At 36.9% G+C, this 7,918-nt stretch overlaps 1 protein-coding gene across 3 annotated transcripts in view; it reads right to left on the reverse strand.

Annotated features, from left to right (window-relative positions):
* LOC143243110 (early estrogen-induced gene 1 protein-like) overlaps window positions 1-7,698 on the reverse strand; it is a 35,315-nt gene extending 27,617 nt beyond the window's left edge. For 2 of the 3 annotated variants that reach the window (XM_076486877.1, XM_076486921.1), the window contains exon 1: window positions 7,540-7,698. The gene's annotated coding sequence lies outside the window, so the exon portion shown is untranslated. The remainder of the gene's footprint in view (window positions 1-7,539) is intronic. The other variant, XM_076486920.1, reaches the window with a different exon arrangement.
* Window positions 7,699-7,918: the final 220 nt, after the last annotated feature.

Raw genomic sequence — 7,918 nt, forward strand, 5'->3', positions numbered from 1 at the left:
TTAGATTCACCTGAAAGTTTTGCAGTTCAATACTACAACACAGTACCGTACCAATGTTTGATGGCGCCCTTTGTGACGTATAAATTATGCGTCCCAACTTAACCCATTAGTTCGCTTTATTAGTCAATAGGGCAACTGGCACCCTTTTTAGGGTCAATTTTGTCCTGATCTTTTGAGACAATATTGGAACATACTTGTATAAGATAATTATTACGGGGTCATAGCTAGCTGGCGAAACTTGCTTTTCATGTTTCATTGACCTCTTGTAACTCTAAGGTCCCGATTGGTGCACTTTATGGCACTTCAATCACGAGTTCTTCATTCAACATAGAACTATCACACGAAGATTTAACTATGAGTATGCAATATAGAATTAACTGTTGTAGTTGTTTTACTGTTTGCTCTATGTCCATCGCGAAGAATTGAACCTCGGATTTTAGCAATGCTAGTCCATAAACTTACCGCTAAGGATAGGAGAGGATGAGGAATTATCTCTCTTTAAAATGTAGAAGCTACTAAATCAACCTCTAACAAAAACGGGCCACTTTAATGGTTGTTATCAAGTGTCTCAACTACTACTGCTATGTTGATTGTACTCCATTCACTTTGAATAGTCTTGGTATTTGCCGAACAACCTCGTCGTCACTGGATATAACAGTAATGGTGTGGTTGTCATATTTATACACGCTACTTTACTTTTACTAGGAAGTTCCTATTGATAGTTATATCTGTGACTTTTTTTCTTATCTACGCAGGATAAATTAAACTATCTCCATGTAAAAAAGAAGAAACAAAAAAGAAATATTTGGGCCATTCGAGTAGGAAGTTCAGAATGTAATAATTACATAATACGTCATTACACCCGACTATTAAAATACCCTTCTTGGTTGTAACCAGCAATATTCTACTAATATTTGGTATTACCTATACCGTATGATTATCAAACCCAGAATTACGAGTCGAGTGTTCTAACCACCTGGCAATGCCGGGCCTAACAAAGTAAATCAATGGATAAACAGGTTCCAAAGTCTCACTGGACCAAACAGTAGGATTTCACCGTCATCTGTATGGTGCATTCATGACCCAAAAATTAGGAGCACACTTTTTTTTTTGACACTTGGGATCAGCCATGAACGTCATATTCTCAGATTGAGAACAGTATCCATTTGACTACGCCCCGTCCTGTGTCACAAACAAACTGTGTGTTTGTGTGTTTTTCTTATAGCAAAGCCACATCGGGCTACCTGTTGAGCCCACCGAGGGGAATCGAACCCCTAATTTTAGCGTTGTAAATCCGTAGACTAACTGCTGTACTAGCGGGGGGGGGGGCATACGCTCAAAACTATGAACCATAAATGTAAAACATTGATCGTTTATTGATTTCTTATTCAAATGTTAATAGTTTTTCAATCATTAAACGGGAGTTACTGGTGCCCGCGCTGGGTCACGAATACGTTTACGGACTTACAATGCCAAAATCCGGGATTCGATTCTCAGTGAAGGACAGCAATGCTGCCAAATTTCGCAACAAAGACACGCCTTCAAAAAAGAGACACTTTTTTTTTTTGTCTAAGATGAAAACATTTTGAGAGCTGCTATTTGCGCTAGTGTTCTAACATTAAAAAAACTGGGACGACAGTAGCAATTCGAATTTACAACAGTAAAAACACGCGTTTATTTCAACACAGAAGATAGCCAGAGAGCTGTGGGTTGCGGACTCCTGCCCTGTGGAATCTCAAAACAAAACACAAACACACCACTTCATATGATCAGCGTTTACAAATGCAATTCTGTTTTTAAAAACAAACAAACAATAGTAACACAAAGCAATAACGAATAGTTGCTTATCATCCAACTATTAGACATAGCTTTACTGGTTCGTTTTTAACACGTCTTTAATGTGGGCATAGGTCAATCAGAGCATTTGATAATTTACTCTGTTTTTTTAGATCGTCGGTATATCCACTTGAGATAAATCAGAATATTTGTAACAACAACAACAACAAAAGGAGCTAGTCAATGATAAAATAAATCTAGAAATTTCCACCAAAGCAGATACGTGTTCTGATCCTTCGTATGTCGAAGTATTGATCGAGTAACTACAGATCACACTATCGGAGTGATTCATTCATCTTGAAATCATTCAACTCTAATTAATTTTCAACAATCATGAAATTAATTCATGAAAATAGTGGAATCGTGCTGGATTCGTATTTCAGTAAACAAAACATCTCTAGCTACACGTTTGTTTTTTATCTATTAAGAAATAACATGAGCTGTATCAGTGGAAAAATTCTCTTTAGAAAACTATATGTTTATTAAGACCCCAAGTCACGACATAATGACCCCTCTAGGTGTCGCACCAAAGTTAAATTGTCTTAGAAGACACTGATTGGTAGAAATAAATTACTTGACTCTGCTATTCAGAATCTTCTTTTAACATTTGAAATCCATGAAGTGTGGAAAAGATACAGCTGTATACAGCAGTAATGGTTTTAGAGATTTCAGCGTTCCCATATTCCCCAGAATCAATATCATACATCTTGCTTTCTTCTAATTTGATTCTGACCTCTCACGGCATTTGACCTCTCACCTCTTATCTTTAATCTTCTTTCTCCACTTTCAGCACCATTTCTTGCTTTCAGTTACTATGATCTACTTCATTCAATCATGAATAAAGATAAACAGCATCTACAAACACTACAGTCTTCTTTGTTTTTGTGTTTATACAAATTTCACTTATGAGTATATTTTTAATCAGAAGAAGAAGCCTTTTTAGATAGTATTCTTGGATTATTCTTACGTAGTTTGGTGCCTCCAACTGTTTTTCGGCTATGACGTTTTTTGTCACTAAATTTGGGTCGGTTTTTCGCGATGGGGATCTTTAAAAAACGAGTAATGATGTTGTCTAAGAAATAAAACTTCAGCTATATTGTTTTTACCCAATGTAAAAAGACCAACTTATTAATAACATAACTGGTTTGGGCCTGGCATGGCCTAGTGCATTAAGACGTGCGCTTCGTAATCTGAGGGTCGCGGGTTCGCGCCCGAGTCGCGCCAAAACATGCTCGCCCTCCCAGCCGTGGGGGCGTTATAATGTTACGGTCAATTCCACTATTCGTTGGTAAAAGAGTAGCCCAAGAGTTGGCGGTGGGTGGTGATGACTAGCTGCCTTCCCTCTAGTCTTACACTGCTAAATTAGGGACGGCTAGCACAGATAGCCCTCGAGTAGCTTTGTGCGAAATTCCAAAAACAATAACAACAACATAACTGGTTTAACAGTAAATATATTTAAAAATAAATATTAAAAATAAAAGGACGACAGATTTGTCATGTATTCCTGGTTCATTGAGATTATGAAAAAACTACAACTTACAAGTCTAACATGGTTGGACACTTTTCATTAATATTGAGACTTTTTATAATTTTATGTGCTTTGTTACTTGGAATAAGATTCTAACAATGTGGGCGACCGTGATATTTGTATGATATACAACGGAAATCTGAATAGTGTGATAACAGTTGATATTAAGAAAAACGAAGTCGGAAAACGATAATTGGTCACATTCACGTAACCTTAACACAACTGTACATGTATCGTTACGAATGCCTGTACTAACTACTTAGACCCGGCATGGCTAGGTGGTTAAGGCATTCGACTTGTAATCCGAGGGGCACGGGTTTTAATCCTTATCATACCAAACATGCTCGCCCTTTCAGCCTTGGGGTCGTTATAAAGTGACGGTCAATCCCACGATTCGTTAAATAAAAGAGTAGCCCAAGAGTTGGCGGTGGGTGGTGATGGCTAGCTTGTGTGGGTGTGTCTTGCCTATGGCTTGATGATGAGACACGGTTAATACAAGACTCTTCCGATCTCTATCAGTTTGTTTATAGTTAAGCGCAAAGCTAGACAGACTGTTCTCTGCCCACCACATGTAACGGTACCTGTTTTCTAGAATGTGAGTGCGAAGACACGCCGCTGTGCCACCGGGTAGCACCTCTGTTAGTCGTCTGTTGACAATTTATAAAGAAAGAATATTTTATTCAGACTGGAAGTAACGATATTTTTTGTTTTATAAGTAATACATTTCTTCAACGTTGTGTAGCATAATTAAGACCTTAAATAAATACCAGGGTTTAAAAGTGATATGTTTAAAACACTACATATTATTATATTACTCTTATGGTAAGACTTTTGGCTAGAATTTGTTTTGTTGGGAGTTTTTAAAACTCTCAAAAGCCTATATTTCGAAGTTTTGTTCAATTAGCTAGCATTTAAGGCCCGGCATGGCCAGGTAGGTTAAGGCGTTCGAGTCGTAATCCGAGGGTCGCGGGTTCGAATCTCCATCACACCAAACATGCTCGCTCTTTCAGCCGTGGGGGCTTATAATGTGACGGTCAATCCCACTATTCGTTGGTAAAAGAGTAGCCCAAGAGTTGGCGGTGGGTGGTGATGACTAACTGCCTTCCCTTTAGTCTTACACTGCTAAATTAGGGACAGCTAGCGCAGATAGCCCTCGCGTAGTTTTGCGCAAAATTCAAAACAAACCAAACAAATCTTTTATTATAATTTCTAGTGTTTTTATTGTATTATTTTCGTCAATTTCTAGTTGATTCTATGATCAAGTTTCCTCATGTATAGAAAAACAGCATAAACTGCTTGACTATTTGTTTATGTAGTGTGAATCTTGTGTCTTGATATCTACCAATTTTATCAACAAATACTCTTCCACAGATTTGGTATGTGTATACTGTGACAAATTTACTATCATAAATTAATTTTAATATCGATGTTTCAGTTAAATATATATTTAGAAATACGTGCAAATTGTGCTGTTAAATGTGTTTTGTGAAATTCCCGCCTATCCACTAAAATTGTAGAAGATTCTCGAGTGTAAGTATTTACAATGTATATGTGTATGTAAATACCAGTATTGTTGTTTTGGGCAAAAATTCTAAAATCTCGCCTAATGCTTATAAATCAACGGGACGCATCATGAGACAATATATGTTGTTGGTCTCCTACAGTTGGTATACGATAAACATAGGAAACTATAACTGTGATTAACGCTTTGTAATCGGGTACTTCAGATATTGGACCAGGATTACTATCGAACGTTAGTATTTTTAAGAAGACACTATATAAAACTTAAAATGTGAAAAATTCGCGTGAGATCAGCGAAAAACTAGCCTGATCCCCGTCAAGTGAATTGTCCCCATACCAACTCGAAATTAATTCGCTCATCGTGAACCCGCGATAGGATTTCAAGGAACATCTTGATCAGATAAAAGACTCAATATTGTTTGTAAAACATTTGTATATAAACCATGATTTGTAATAACTGTTATTATAAATTATATTATAGTGTGTGTATTAAACTAGATTTATGTTAAGAAAGAAAACTATGCGTATCATATCAATCTTGTTGGCAAATATCACAAAGTTGAAATATATCGACTTTAGTTAACTTCTGAATGCAAATTATACTTTATCTCGCTTAAGGCTATTTCAAATTCTAATACATAACGTAATAAATTGGAGATTCATCCGAGATGAATCGTAATACTTAACAAGACGTTGTTTATCTCGACCTGAAGACTTGTTAGAGTTTAGAAATTTGTAAGGTGTATTAATTTGGTTTTTTGTTATGAATTTTGCGCAAACCTGCAAGAGAGCTATCTGCGCTAGACGTCCCTAATTTAGCAGTGAAAGACTAGAGGAAGGCAGCTAGCCATCACCACCCACTGCAAACTCTTGGGCTATTCTTTTACCAACGAATAGTGAGATTGACCGTAACATTATAAGCCTCCACGGCTGAAAGGGCGAGTATATTTGGTGTGACGGGGAAAACAAAAGAAAAATCGTGACAAGATCGCAATGCAAACTGTAACACCTCTGATGATCACTTACAGTTAAGCCCTTCAGGACACAATATAACCTTGAAACAACTTGGAAATTCTGCTATGAAATATTCTTTGTGTATTGATTCCATATTTGGAACTTGTTGTGCCATGTTTATATTTTGAAGCAAACGTTGTTCCATATCATTATGCAGATGATTCAAGCCATTTTGACTTTGCAGTACGAGCTAAAAGTTTCTGTTTAACTTTGATTTGCGAGTTATGTAACCCTAACGAAGAGACAACCATTTTAAAACGAGTTATGTAACCCTAACGAAGAGACAACCATTTTAAAACGCTACACTTTCTCTGAGGCTTTATCATGGAATAATATACTACAATCAGATAATGGTGCTTTATTTGGATATATCTCTATGCCAGTGTGTTGGTTTTGTTTGCTGTTTTCATTACAGGTACTTGTCAACAGAATAAATCCGCATGACAACAAAAAACGCTTATTTATTGATGTTGTTGTTGAAAAACTATTTGACAGTCGTTCAATCTGGCGTGGATTGTGTCAGTTTTATGCCTTAGCTTTCCTGTTATAAGGTTATAAAAACCTAAGACCTTTACACTGTTATGAGGTTGTAAAAACATTAGACCATCGTCCTGTCCTAAGATTGTAAAAGGCCCCGCATGGTCAGGTGAGTTACGACGTTCAACTCCGTACTCCGAGGGTCGCGGATTCGAATCCCCGTCGCACCAAACCATCAAACATGCTCGCCCTTTCAGCCTTTAGTAGCGTTATAATGTGTTGTCAATTCCACTATCCGTTGGTAAAAGAGTAGCCCAAGTAGTTGGCGCTGCCCCTTCTCGCTAGTACAGCGGTATGATCCGGATTTACAACGCTAAAATCAGGGGTTCGATTCCCTTCGGTGGGCTGAGCAGATAGCCCGATGTGGCTTTGCTATAATAAAAACACAAACACACACTCGCTAGTCTTACAATGCTAAATTAGAGACGGCTAGCACAGATAGCTCTCTTTGTAGGTTTGCGCGAAATTCATAACAAATCAAATTAATACACCTTACAAATTTCTAAAAAGGGAATATATATATATATATATATATATATATAAACGAATAGAAAATATTTAAAAAAAGGAATAGAAGTAAAAATAATAATAAAAATAAATGGATAAGGGGAAAAATAAAGGGCAAATCAAGGCAATACATGGACCCCTGAAAAGGGCCGCAGTACTGTTGGATACTCTGGCCCAAAATCTACAACAATAAATTGTTACTGGTAGCCGATGTGAATGTTAGGGATGAAGAAAGAGGTCTTGTGCACCTGATCTCCCTGGGCATCCAAAAGTTAAACATACCCAAATACTCACAAAGAAGGAGCGAAGCGAACTGCGGATGATCAGTATACCTTTATACTGTACCAGTATACCTTTACATAGTGCACAGGGCGTATTTCTTATTCGAATCTTGTAATTCCTTTGAATTCGAGTTCAACTTTTATACGGGTATACCTTAGTTGAGAAATACATTCGTCTGATGATCTACACTTACGCGTAGCGGAATTCTTATCTACCTTATTTTTTTACGTTATTTCAGTTACATGTCATGAAGGTCTCTGAAAAATCAAAAGCAGACTTATAATAGTATGTAGTATAAATAAACATAAGCATACCTTGGTAAAGAAATCAAGTTAAAGTCCTCTATGTCTTTAGAAAATGTTCCAAGTGCTCACCTTTGAGCTAATCAGTCGTTGTAACTTTGCAATAAATACCACGTGAGAATCTAAAGGACATGAATCGAGACGAGATTGCGGTGATTTTATGAATAACAACTAAACTGTTGACGTAAGCGTTTGAAAACAGAACTGTTTACGGAAATCGCCTACGTATAGTAATCAAACGCCCATTTTCGATTACGTCACATCGACTTTTTTCTTTTTCTTTACAAAATGCACACGTATTTGTACAATATTACATTGCGGCTATTGTCGTGGCTTGTCTGAGAAACTAATTAATTAATTACTATTTATGAAATAAGCAGTTGGATAAACC

The sequence above is a fragment of the Tachypleus tridentatus genome, chromosome 2 (assembly GCF_004210375.1).
Source record: "Tachypleus tridentatus isolate NWPU-2018 chromosome 2, ASM421037v1, whole genome shotgun sequence".
Lineage (NCBI taxonomy): Eukaryota > Metazoa > Arthropoda > Merostomata > Xiphosura > Limulidae > Tachypleus > Tachypleus tridentatus.